Source organism: Cupressus sempervirens, chromosome 6 (genome assembly GCF_028749045.1).
Source record: "Cupressus sempervirens isolate cs-2001-9-10 chromosome 6, ASM2874904v1, whole genome shotgun sequence".
Lineage (NCBI taxonomy): Eukaryota > Viridiplantae > Streptophyta > Pinopsida > Cupressales > Cupressaceae > Cupressus > Cupressus sempervirens.
This window is the reverse complement of record NC_143123.1, coordinates 118901183-118912783: the sequence shown is the minus strand read 5'-3', so window position 1 is coordinate 118912783 and position 11601 is coordinate 118901183. Positions and strand designations below refer to the sequence as shown.

Genomic DNA, 11601 nt, shown 5'->3' with positions numbered 1-11601 from the left:
AGATAGTAGAAGTTTTCAAGATGTAATTGTGTTATAGTCGCTTTGATACACGTAGCTTCCTCATGGAAAATGGTTCTAGGGAGCAAAGATGAGATGGGTATTGGATTGTCAAAGTTCAAAGTGGTTGAAATAGCACTGGACAAGGGTCTTGGAGCATTGTCAAGGGCTTTTGTGGTATACCATGTTCTAAGTGTAGTGGCTTCTAATATATCAAGATTATTACAAATATAGTTGGAGATATACTATCTAGAGCCTTGCCACACTAGGATACCATATGACCATATTGGATTAAGAGTATTGGAAGATTTGGTAGTAGTGGTAGTGCTGCAATATTTTTGTCGTCAACAACACAAAGTTCACTCCATAGGGTGATATGAATAGTATAATTTGATATATCAGTAATTAGTAACTGTGCATTTGTGTCTTTCAGTACCATCTACTTTGCAAATGGTTGATGTAGGACTGATAGATAGAATGATGCCAATGACATCTATAACATGATTTATAGGTAGACATTATAAAGATTATATGTTCTTGATATTGAAGGAATGTAGAGGAATCGTAGTTTCTATAATTGTAGATAGAGTTATGGTAGATGAATTATGTAGAACTACCACAACATAGTTAGTGGAGTTGTTGTACTTTGTATTGGCAACCTTAACTCGACCATTAGATATGAAATAAAGTATTACATGATTCAATTAGATCATTAAATTGCTATCAGACATCATTGAAGCATGTGACATGTATCATACTGTTTGCCTTATCGACAAGGTCAAAGCCAAACAATTTTCCATCGTGTCCACTATTCTTGAAATTATGAATTGTTGTTTTCCTCAATGCTCTACCTTCTATTGACCAAACCTTATGATAAGGCATCAGGTTCTTAATTGGGGATAGTGGAGATGGGTGCAAGCTCTGTACACCTTCACAACTTGATGTTTCACCATTCGAAGTTGTCTCCTTTAGACTTTTCCCAACTTCAATTTGGTTATTGTCTGACAGAACTCGGTTAGCATCTTTGAGTAGAGGAATTAGAGATCAAATTCATGTTTTTGAAGTCACAACTAGTTTAAAATTATTGACTACAATAGCTCTACATTTAAAAAGTGCATTATTTAGTAATGGAAAATGTTGAGTACATGCATTTCTATAGCAAAAAATGGAGCAAAGGATGTATGTGAAATTCAAAAACCTCTTGTACTCATAATCCATCAAACATATGATAGATCCTTCTTCCACAATAAGATTGTTAAAATGATGTCGCATGAGACATGTGTGTACGCCATAAGAAAGTTGTGACTGATATGTCACAGTTGCAGTGTGCTATTGCTTTATTGGACATACAGTTTCAACTTGTAATATAGGATCTATTATTGGGACATTTGCTAGAATGTCGGCAATGGAATTTGTAGTTATTGGAGCCATTCTGCACACCTTTTACTAGTCAAGGGAGAAATTGTCATAAGAAATTAAAGGTCTATAATTGTAATTATGCATGCCTTCTTATGTACAAGAGTGACCCGGGTTTTGATATTTAAAGGTAATTAGGAAGATATTAGTTTGCCTAAATCTAGACTCCTATCATGTTTGGTTTTGATCTATGTTGTGTTTTAATTTGACCCATTCTAATAGGAAAAAAGGGAAACTGCATGAAAAAACATGTTGTGAAAGTCACTGATTATTAGGAGCCAAAGTAAACGTAGATAGTTGTAGTGTGCAAAGGCAAACTTGGACCAAGTTATTTTCAAATGTTCAGTCTCACAAAATGCAAATGGTCATGTTGAATCAACATTTCTGCATGAGTGTAGGCAAGTCTATAAATCAACATTTATGTGGTACAGATGACTGCAGGTGATAGGCAACTCATAAATTAGCATCTTTACCTCTGCCTACATTGCTGGCTACTTTTAAAAATTCATCTCTAACAGATCTAGAAGTGAGTTCAATATAGATATCCTATGATTGATTGTCATAACACAACCCTCTACAACATAAATATTTTAGTTAGACTATGAGTGTTGCCCGCACTATGAGGACGAACATGATCAGAGTTTGCTATATATACTTTATTGTGTTTCAAACTTCACAAATATTTTAGGTATATCATGAGCCTTGCGTGCATAATGAGGATGAGCAACATATTTAAGAACAAAAGCTTAGTACAAATAAAATCATAATTAAATGGAAGAAAAATTTTACATTCACTAGTAACATAGTACTAATTTTAGAGTAACACATTAATCTTCTTTATAAACTAAGAGATAAATGTGCTCTAATTATTTCAAATATTTTCTTGATTAGGTTAAAAACATACAATTGATATAAGTAACTGAGAGATAAATGTGCTCTAATTATTTCAAATATTTTCTTGATTAGGTTAAAAACATACAATTGATATAACTAGTCAAGAGAGGAGCCATATAAAATGAGAATTGGCAACTGATTGAAAACCAGACAAATAAACTAGCTGCAATGGAAAGTTATGTGTACTTTAGATGGGTTGCTCAGAGGCTCTAGGTTCATAGGGGATCCCTTCTTGATATGTCTTTATTATTGTGTGTTACTCTCTCCATTTCCTTTCCTTTCTCACTTACATTTATGGGAACCCTTACTTAGGACCTCTTTATAGATATTCCCAAATATCTCATAGTATTTTGGGAAACATTAACATCAATGCTGGGACCCACTAGACACTCATTCATGTTTTTATCAGGGAAGGGCTATTTGTTTTTGAGATAGATTAAGAGGAGTTTGGTTTTCAAAGAGTTTTTGTTAATGGTAATATTGTTGTCTTGGGCTACAAGAGAAATTTCAAATTAGGGGATCTCTAAAGCCTTTATATTCTTAAAGGGTTCACTTGCTTCCTCGATTATAATGTAGGCAAGTTTATAAATCAACATTTATGTGGTATAAATAACTGCAGGTGCTAGACAACTCATAAATCAACATCTTTACCTCTACCTGCATTGCCAATTACTTAAAAAAATTCATCAATTCATCTCTAACAGATATGGAAGTGAGTTCAATATAGATATCCTATAATTGATTGTCATAACACAACCCTCTATGGCATTAATATTTTAGTTAGACCATGAGCGCTCTGCTCACAATGAGGATGAACATGATCAGAGTTTGCTATATACTTTATTGTATTTCGAACTTCACAAATATTTGAGGTAGATCATGAGTGTTGCACGCACGACAAGGACACGCATCATATTTAAGAACCAAAGCTTAGTACAAATAGAATCACACTTTTATGGAAGCAAAATTTTATTTTCACTAGTAACATAGTACTGATTTTAGAATAACACATTAGTACTCTCTATAAACTAAGAGATAAATGTGGTCTAATTATTTCAAATATATTCTTCATTAGGTTTAAAACATACAGTTGATATAAGTAATTGGTCAAGAAAGGAGCCATATAAAATGAGGATTGGCAGCTGATTGAAAACCAGACAAATAAAACAGCTGCAATGGAAACACTAATACCAATGTTACAGAGGCAAATTTGCCCTTTATGAAAAAATTCAAAATTTTCCCTATTCTAGAACAGTCTCATGCCTAGAGATTCGCCAGTTATGTGTACTTCAGATGTGTGGCTCAAAGGCTCTAGGTTCATAGGGGGTTCTAGGTTCATAGGGGACCCATTCTTGATATATTGTTACTCTCTCCATTTCCTCTCCTTTCTCACTTACATTTATGGGGACCCCTACTTGGACCTCTTTATAGATATTTCCAAATACCTCGTAGTATTTTGGGTAACTTTAACACCAGTGCTGGGACGCACCAGACACTCATTCATGATTATATAGGGGAAGGGCTATATGTTTTTGAGATGGATTAAGATGAGTTTGGTTTGCAAAGAGTTTCTGTTAATGGTAATATTGTTATCTCGGGCTACAAGAGAAATTTCAAATTAGGGGATCTCCAAAGCCTCCATAGTCTCAAAGGGTTCCCTCGCTTCCTCGATTCTAATGGATGCACTTTCTTTTCTCATGTTCCTGATGTAACTGTCGTGGACTAGATTCTTACGTACAGGTCTCTCATCCCCCGCATTTTTTATTTTATTATTACCCCTTGGTTTGCACTTTTTGCTCACACCATGAGGATCTTCACCCTTAATTGCCAATTAACTGCTACCTCTCTGGCAACATCTATATTTCTAGATGCACATGTATGTGACTATACCTTTGACTACTCTATTCGTCTCCCCCTTTTTCTGATTATTTCCACTCACTCTCTGTTCCCATCATCAATTCTCTCCCTTTTCAGATTATTTCCACTCACTCCCTATTCCCATCATCAATTCTACCATGCTAATTGGTGAAATTCTGGGACAGAATTGAATCAAATTTAATTTTTTTTACTTGTAATAAAAACAATTTAAGAGAAAATTCGGAATCAAAGAGGAAGTTATTGTAGCTGGTTTTGGAAATATGAATTCAAATTTAACAGTTTTAAAACAAGTTTTGATTTCATAGTGGTAGCTTTCTTTATGTTCAGGGTAATAATCTCTGCTAACCTGAATTTTGCAGTGGTAATGAGGTCGGTAAAAAATTATCTAGACAATAACATATCAATACATGCAGTTGGTATAAAAATAGCAGCAACTCAAGCACTGTTAATGTTCAGCACATATAGATCTATTTCAGAGAATTTAAAATTTTAAGAAGAACATCATATGTGCTCAAAATTCCATATTTAAATGGCTACTATATTCTTAGGCATTTGAAAATATATAAATCTGTACATAAGGAAAGAATAAAATAATGTGCAGAATGACAAGATACAATCACACAGCTTTATGCAAATTTCTAAAACACACTGAAAGTTTGTAAAGGAATCAAAAGTTTTTTCTGAAATAGATAGACCTTTCCCCGGGCTAAGTTCCAAAGTTATTCTTGTAACATCCGCTTGAAAACTCAATATAAATTAGGTGAAGCATTCAAGGCTCTTCTTGAAAACTCAATTTGAAAATAGGTGTTTGTAGACAGAAATCTGGATGAAAACAAATATGTCAAACTTGAATTCAATCAAATAACATTAAACACTTGCTTTCATTATTTTACATTATTTTAAGTTTATAAAGTTCTAGTGTTTGTGTACCTTCAAGTGATTGGAAAGTAGAATATGGATAAATAGAAGCTTTGTTTGTTGACAATTATGTGGTTTGGTACTCCTGCAGAAGAGTTCATATCATAAAATAAAAAATGAAAGCAGCAGCAGCTACCGCCCCAAAACAGAATAAAATAAAGCTATCAAAAAAAATTGGCAACAGAGAGCAGAGATTGATTAAAGCTCAAGGAGGCTAGTACTCAAAAACTTAAGAGTTGTAAAGGAAGATAATGGAGGAAAAATAGGGGTTCGTAGATGGAAATATGGATGATTACAAATATGTCAAACTTGAATTCAATCACAGAGAAGTAAGGATGATTACACTTCCTTACCCACCCCACACCAACGGTTGTCGTTAATGCTAAAACTGTCAGTCCTAAAGAGCAGATCTAACAGATGACCATGAACAACGCCAAAAAAAGATATACATGAGGTATAGAGGACATGCCAAAGGTTGACATGGAGAACATAAATGACAACACCAATGGGAAAGACTCGCGGAAGGAGATGAGAAACATCGGAAATGTTTTGCTTTACATATTGTAAAGTATATTGTGTTGAAATATTTCCAATTTGAACAAGGGACAGGATGCGTCACAGTTCCTGTCATAAGGTACAAAGGAGATTGGAGTAGATTAGAACAGAAAATAAAAATGTGAATGTGCACTACTTATGCAGTGATTAGAACACAATAATTCTCTCTACAGGTTTTTGACAAAGGAGTATGTGCCATATTAATGTCTGCCATAATAGTGGACACAGATTCTTTCAAACCCTTATGCAATTGAAGAATGGTGGAAGTGAAACAGAAAAGGGGGTAAACATTAAATATATCAATTTATCATACTAATGCCGGAGCGGGGGAGATTCTGAAACAGTGGGTATACAGTGCGGTATGTAGCATTTGGGGAGAATTGCTGGATGCTAGTTAACGAAGAATTGTACGATTTCTTGAGCAATCTGTTTGATTGATGCGGGCGAAAAAGCCTTACTTTAGACAGGTGTTTGTAATATTCCCTCAGTGTTGTTATGAAGAAAGAATTTCAGAGTTGAGCGATTGATTTCTAAGATTGGTACCTAATAACAACAGTTTCTTCTATTTTAATTTGAAGAGAAGAAAATTGAAATCCCTTTTGACTATTTCAATTCGAAGAAAAGAAAGTTGAAGTTCCTATCATAATAACCTTATAAATGCCCTAAGCAGCGACGGGTTTGCCTAGATTGTATGGTGATCAAACTTCTGAGGAGGCTGCAATGCTGCCAAATAGCTCATCCGAAACTTCACCACAATTCTCCAGGATAAGCAGCTCTATCTACGATGGATCACCTGAAAGCCAAAGTATGGCTCAATACCTCCATGAAGGTTTTAGACGTGATGTCATTGAACCCGTCTATTGCTTGTTTTTTTAATTATTTCCAGTGTTTGTTTTGAGAACAAGCCCTCTCCTGTTATATTTTGTGGGCGATTTGTTGACTGTATTGTTTTTGTCTGAGCTCTTTGCTATAGTTATGGGTTTTATGCCTTTCTTGGACCTCTGCCTCCTCACCCAGCTTTGATAGAGGAAAAACTTGCAGCTCAGCATCAAGAGATTCAGAGACTGCTAGTGGAGAATCAGCGTCTTGCTGCTACCCATGTGGCTTTGAGGCAGGAACTACAAAATTCCTCAATTAACTACACCATTCCCAGTCCCACTGAAGCAATTTAAAGGCAGACAGATCGAACGGAACAAAAAAATCAAATCCAATAGAACAGACGATATTGAATCCAGTCAAACACAAAATATTTTTAGAAAAACATTCAATGCACAAAGAAAATATCAGAAAATAAATACTGAACACATAGATTAAAAATGCCCTGACCTGTCTGAAAGCCGAAAATTGAGAGTAAAAGTATTCCCGAATCTTGCTCATTAAATTTTTGGATCCTGCGAAGATTTCTTGCTTTGTCTGAATGCAGAGAAATAAACGAACACAAATGCAAAACATCAACTGAGCTGAAACGTGGAGATAAATGCTGGGTGCATCGGTGAAGATAAAGATAAACGTGCATTTATGAGCATTTAATTGAATTTGAACAGCTAACATTAATGCAGAATTCGAAGTGGGACAGCTATGCACAACGCAATTTATTGTGATAGTTTTCATTTGATTTTGGGCTGGAAAAAACCATTTTTCTCCTTGCCTAATTCCAGTACAGCCAATGAAAAGTAAGATAACCAGAATTAATAAATGTTTGAAAATGCTTAGTGAAAATAAACATTATATTAGTTTTAAGAAATGGAAAAATACATTGACGCGATTGGTGAAATTAAGAGGGCTAATAGGACCTGCATGAATGCGTTAGTATTCCTGCCTATGAGCAGGAACTAAAAATAGAGTTCAATAAATTGCCAGCAATAGTGGACGAAGAGAACCATTTTCACATAGGGTATACCGGCAATTGCTCCAAGCTGCATGAATGAAAGAGCACACAATTGCTTACAATCTCTTATAGAATGAATGAAATGCAGATGAAACAAAATGGATGTACAAAAGAAACCCGTAATTTGTAAATTTAATCTGGGCATACTTGACAGTCCAAAAAAAGTAGCAACATTCCAGGTAAATCCAAAGTCTAGGGCAGAAGCATGTGAGGGCAAAGTCGGACAGTAGGTGAATGTTTAGGAAGCGCAACAGCCACAGTTCATATACCACACTCAGTCGGCAAGTGGCAAGGGCAACCTGGTGGGTGGCAGGGACCATTTTTACCTGGCAGCAAAATGGTAGAACCTCTCCTGCCATTGCCAGCACACAAACCCCTTCGTCAGCCACTGCTGCTTGTTACCTTCTCGACAAGTCCTAACCTCAGCAATCCTCCATGGCCCAGTGAGCAGCTTCGTGCCCTTCATAAGCTCCGTCGGAATGACCCAAAAAGGCAGCCACAAAGGCGTTTCTGGGCACACCAGGTGACCAAGGAGGTGGGAGGGAACGGATAAACACGATTCATGCAATCGTCTTGCATGCCAACGACAAAGCTACAACTGTCGATGTGAAAAGTGAAGATAGTTTAGAAAAGGTACGCCTTCAGCCTAATAAGAAAAAGAAAACAGAGATCCTAAATATTCAACGTGAAGTATGACAACCACCATTGTATACATCTTCGTTGTATTGCTGATCCCCATTTTACCACACGACATTTTCTTCGTAACTTCCAAGCAATTGCTTCTATGGCTGATAAAAGGCCTTTTTGTTTTGAATGTTCTCGGGAAAAGGCCTGAATCATGCCGTCTGCTTTGTACAGGTTGACACCTGTCTTATTTTCAAGTGTTTTTTTTGTTCTCGCCCAGGAAAGAACGAAGGCACCTGCAGTTTGGTCTATTTAATTCACTCTGCCCAACTTCTTCCACATAAACCTGTATTTCATTGAAATCAAATCCTATAAGAGCACCGAGTTCGCCTTATTCTTTCCCTTTCTATATTTGAATTGGAATAATGGCGTCTTCCCTGTCATCTTAGCAGAAAAAAAATGCTTTCTCTCAAATTGAACTTGATGGCTAAAGAACGGTTTGTGAATTTTCAAAATTGTATGACGTGTTTGTTAGACGTCGTAAATCAATCACGCCGATGTTGACAAAGTTGTCGGCACAGACAAAAAGTCGACTAACCGCTAATTCACCCAACTGCCCAGTTGTGCACTTCACCGTCCACCATTAATAATGCATCTAACTTTGATAAATAGTGCAATTAGAATTTATTATTATTTCTATACATATTGGATGAATTAGTTATGCAATCTTAGAGCTCTTTTATGAGTTTCTCCTCTGTATCTTGTGTTTTATCATGGTATCAGAGCCAATGGAAGCAGATCCATTTTACTTTGTAATAGAATTCTTTTATCATAATGGTGTGTTGGAATTTTGTTGGTAAGGCTGAGGCATCATAGCCCTGCAAGGAACGACTCCTTGTTTATAGACAATGGAATTTGGAGCTGCCTTATTTTACAGTTAGTATCATTAGATCTGCAAAGAAAAACTATCAAATCACTAAGTTGGGAACTAGCACATGATGAGTAGTTAGTTGTGCTGACTGCTGAGTATGACTGCATGAATGATATAGCAGCAGTAAAGAGGTTGTCAGTCGAATGTGGAAGATCCTTTAAGTAAGAGTGCTTCAGAAGGAATTTTTATGTGTTGAGAGATTAGTTGTTGTTATTATGTTCATTGTTGTAAGTGGAGAATACAATTGTTGTAGGAATCTATTGTGATTGTCTCAAGTGCAGAGAATTAAACTGGTGGTGAGATGGTGTGTTAAAAATTGGTCATGGTGCACCAATCTTTTTGAAATGTGTATTCTGATTGGAGATCACGATGTAGATTGGCAATGAAGACTATCTAAACATGAAGGCTATGCCAGTGTCATTAAACATGAAGGCTATGCCAGTGTCATTAAGTGGTCATGTAAAAGAATATTGTTAAGATATCTTTCAAGAAAGTATTGTTTAAATTATAAAAAGTTAATGATGGTATTTGGGTGGTTGTTGAAAAGAGGCCAGTCCCAAAAAAATGTGCAAGAAGTCATAAATGGGTTGTGTATTCTAGGCAGATGTTTGAGTGTTAATCACATTTGTTAATAGGCAAAACCAAAGTGTGTGTTGTACCTAATTAGTTGTAAGGGGTGCATTATTGGTTGGACCTGAAACCCTAGACTTTGGTTTGACATATTGATGAACTATGTACTAGAAAAGGATTCCTATAGAACTAGCAAGTACAGCAGTTGGGTACCCATGTAGCTCAGTAGATGGATTACTTTTTATATGGACTCGATAATCAGTTTTCATGCAGGTACAAAATGAGAAAGCCACAAAGAGATGATAGTTTCCCCATAATGGTTAGAACTAATGAGTGCTTGGTTTGTAAACCATTTGAGTGCAAAGTTTATGGTGATCTTGAAACCATCTGTGTGATATTTGTGGAGTTCGTGGTGAGCTTGGAACCACTTGAGAATTGCATTGGTTAGGGGTAAACTGTAGAACCTGCAGTGATTGCGATGCAAGGAAAACAAAATAAGTATTTGATAAGTGATTGTAAATGGGTACCTAACAAGGCTTTAGGCCAGGACCCATGGCTTCTAGTTTATGGGGGGATATCTGAAAACAATCAGCATAATTAATTTATGGGGGGATGTTAGAAGGCGTAAATCAATCATGCAAATGTTGACAAAGTTGTCGGCACAAATAAACAGCTGACTAGCCGCTCATTCACCCAACTGCCCAGCTGTGCACTTCACCGTCCACCATTAATAATGCATCTTTGATAAACAGTGCACTTAGAATTTATTATGTATTTCTCTATATATTAGATGAATTACTAATGCAAACTCAGAGCTCTTTTATGAGTTTCTCCTCTATATCTTGTGTTTTATCAGTGTTCACACAGAGGCCCTGATGTCATTAAATAAAAAAACACCCTTGCTACTCAGCTCTACAATTCTCTGGAGCAGCTCGGAATAAGGGCCTTTCTTGATAATAAAGAGAAGGGGCTTGGAAATTTGTCTCTCTGTTGTTGAGACTGCCATCCGCCCTGCATCTGTGCACATTGCCATCTTTTCCAAAGGATATGTAGAGTCACCTTGGTGCCTCACTAAGCTCGTTCTCATGTTACAAACTCGGGCCAAAATTATTCTAGTCTTTTATGAAGTGGGGCCATGGGAATAATTTTGTGTGTGAAGGCTTACCTCTATCTCTTCAGGTTCTGGGCAGACACGTTCATGGTAGACCGCAAAGTTATTGGAGCTTAGAATTCAGAAAAGTGAGAAAGACATTGTCTCGGGATGTAAAGGAAAAACTAAAAATAAGTTTTGATGCATTGGATGGTGAAGAGAAACAGGTTTTCATTGATATTGCTTGTTTCTTTGTGCACAAATGGAATAGTATAGCCGACAAAGTATGGGAGGCATCAGGATGGAACACCCAACATATACTGGGAATACTGCAAGATAAGTGTCTTGTGAGTATTTTGAATGCATGACCATCTAAGAGATTTGAGAAGAGAAATGACATTCGAACTTCGGCTTCTTTATCGTCTATGGCATCCTCAAGATCTGATATTCTTATTACTCTTATATTATTGTGATCTCTTTTATTCTGATGATATATCACAGTATATGATCTAAAATATTGATGCAAAAATTTGATACACAATTGAATCTAAAAATACTATAAATATATTTCCCCTTTATTATTTTAATATTCCAAATCATAAGGTGTTACTACACTAGTAGACAGCTGCAGGAGTTAAGAGGTTTCAAAGATATCGTCACCACAGCAAATGCAAGGTGTTTCCATTCCATTGACGACGACTCCATGGGCAGTCGAGTGAAGTTCTTTTTAGGCCAGCCAGATATCTCTGTTGAAACACCATCTTCCTTACTATGGCTTCATCTTAAAGGGAATGGAACACTTAAAAGGACAACAAAGCATTCCTTCATGGGTTCCTCTCC

At 36.3% G+C, this 11601-nt stretch overlaps 1 long non-coding RNA gene across 1 annotated transcript; it reads right to left on the bottom strand.

Moving 5' to 3' along the window:
- Nucleotides 1–7367: 7367 nt before the first annotated feature.
- Nucleotides 7368–8632, bottom strand: LOC149551511 (uncharacterized). The gene is made up of 2 exons (XR_016353302.1): nt 7694–8632; nt 7368–7574 (listed from the first exon to the last, which is right to left on the bottom strand). It is a non-coding gene; the product is annotated as an uncharacterized LOC149551511 (long non-coding RNA).
- Between the last annotated feature and the right edge of the window lie 2969 nt (nt 8633–11601).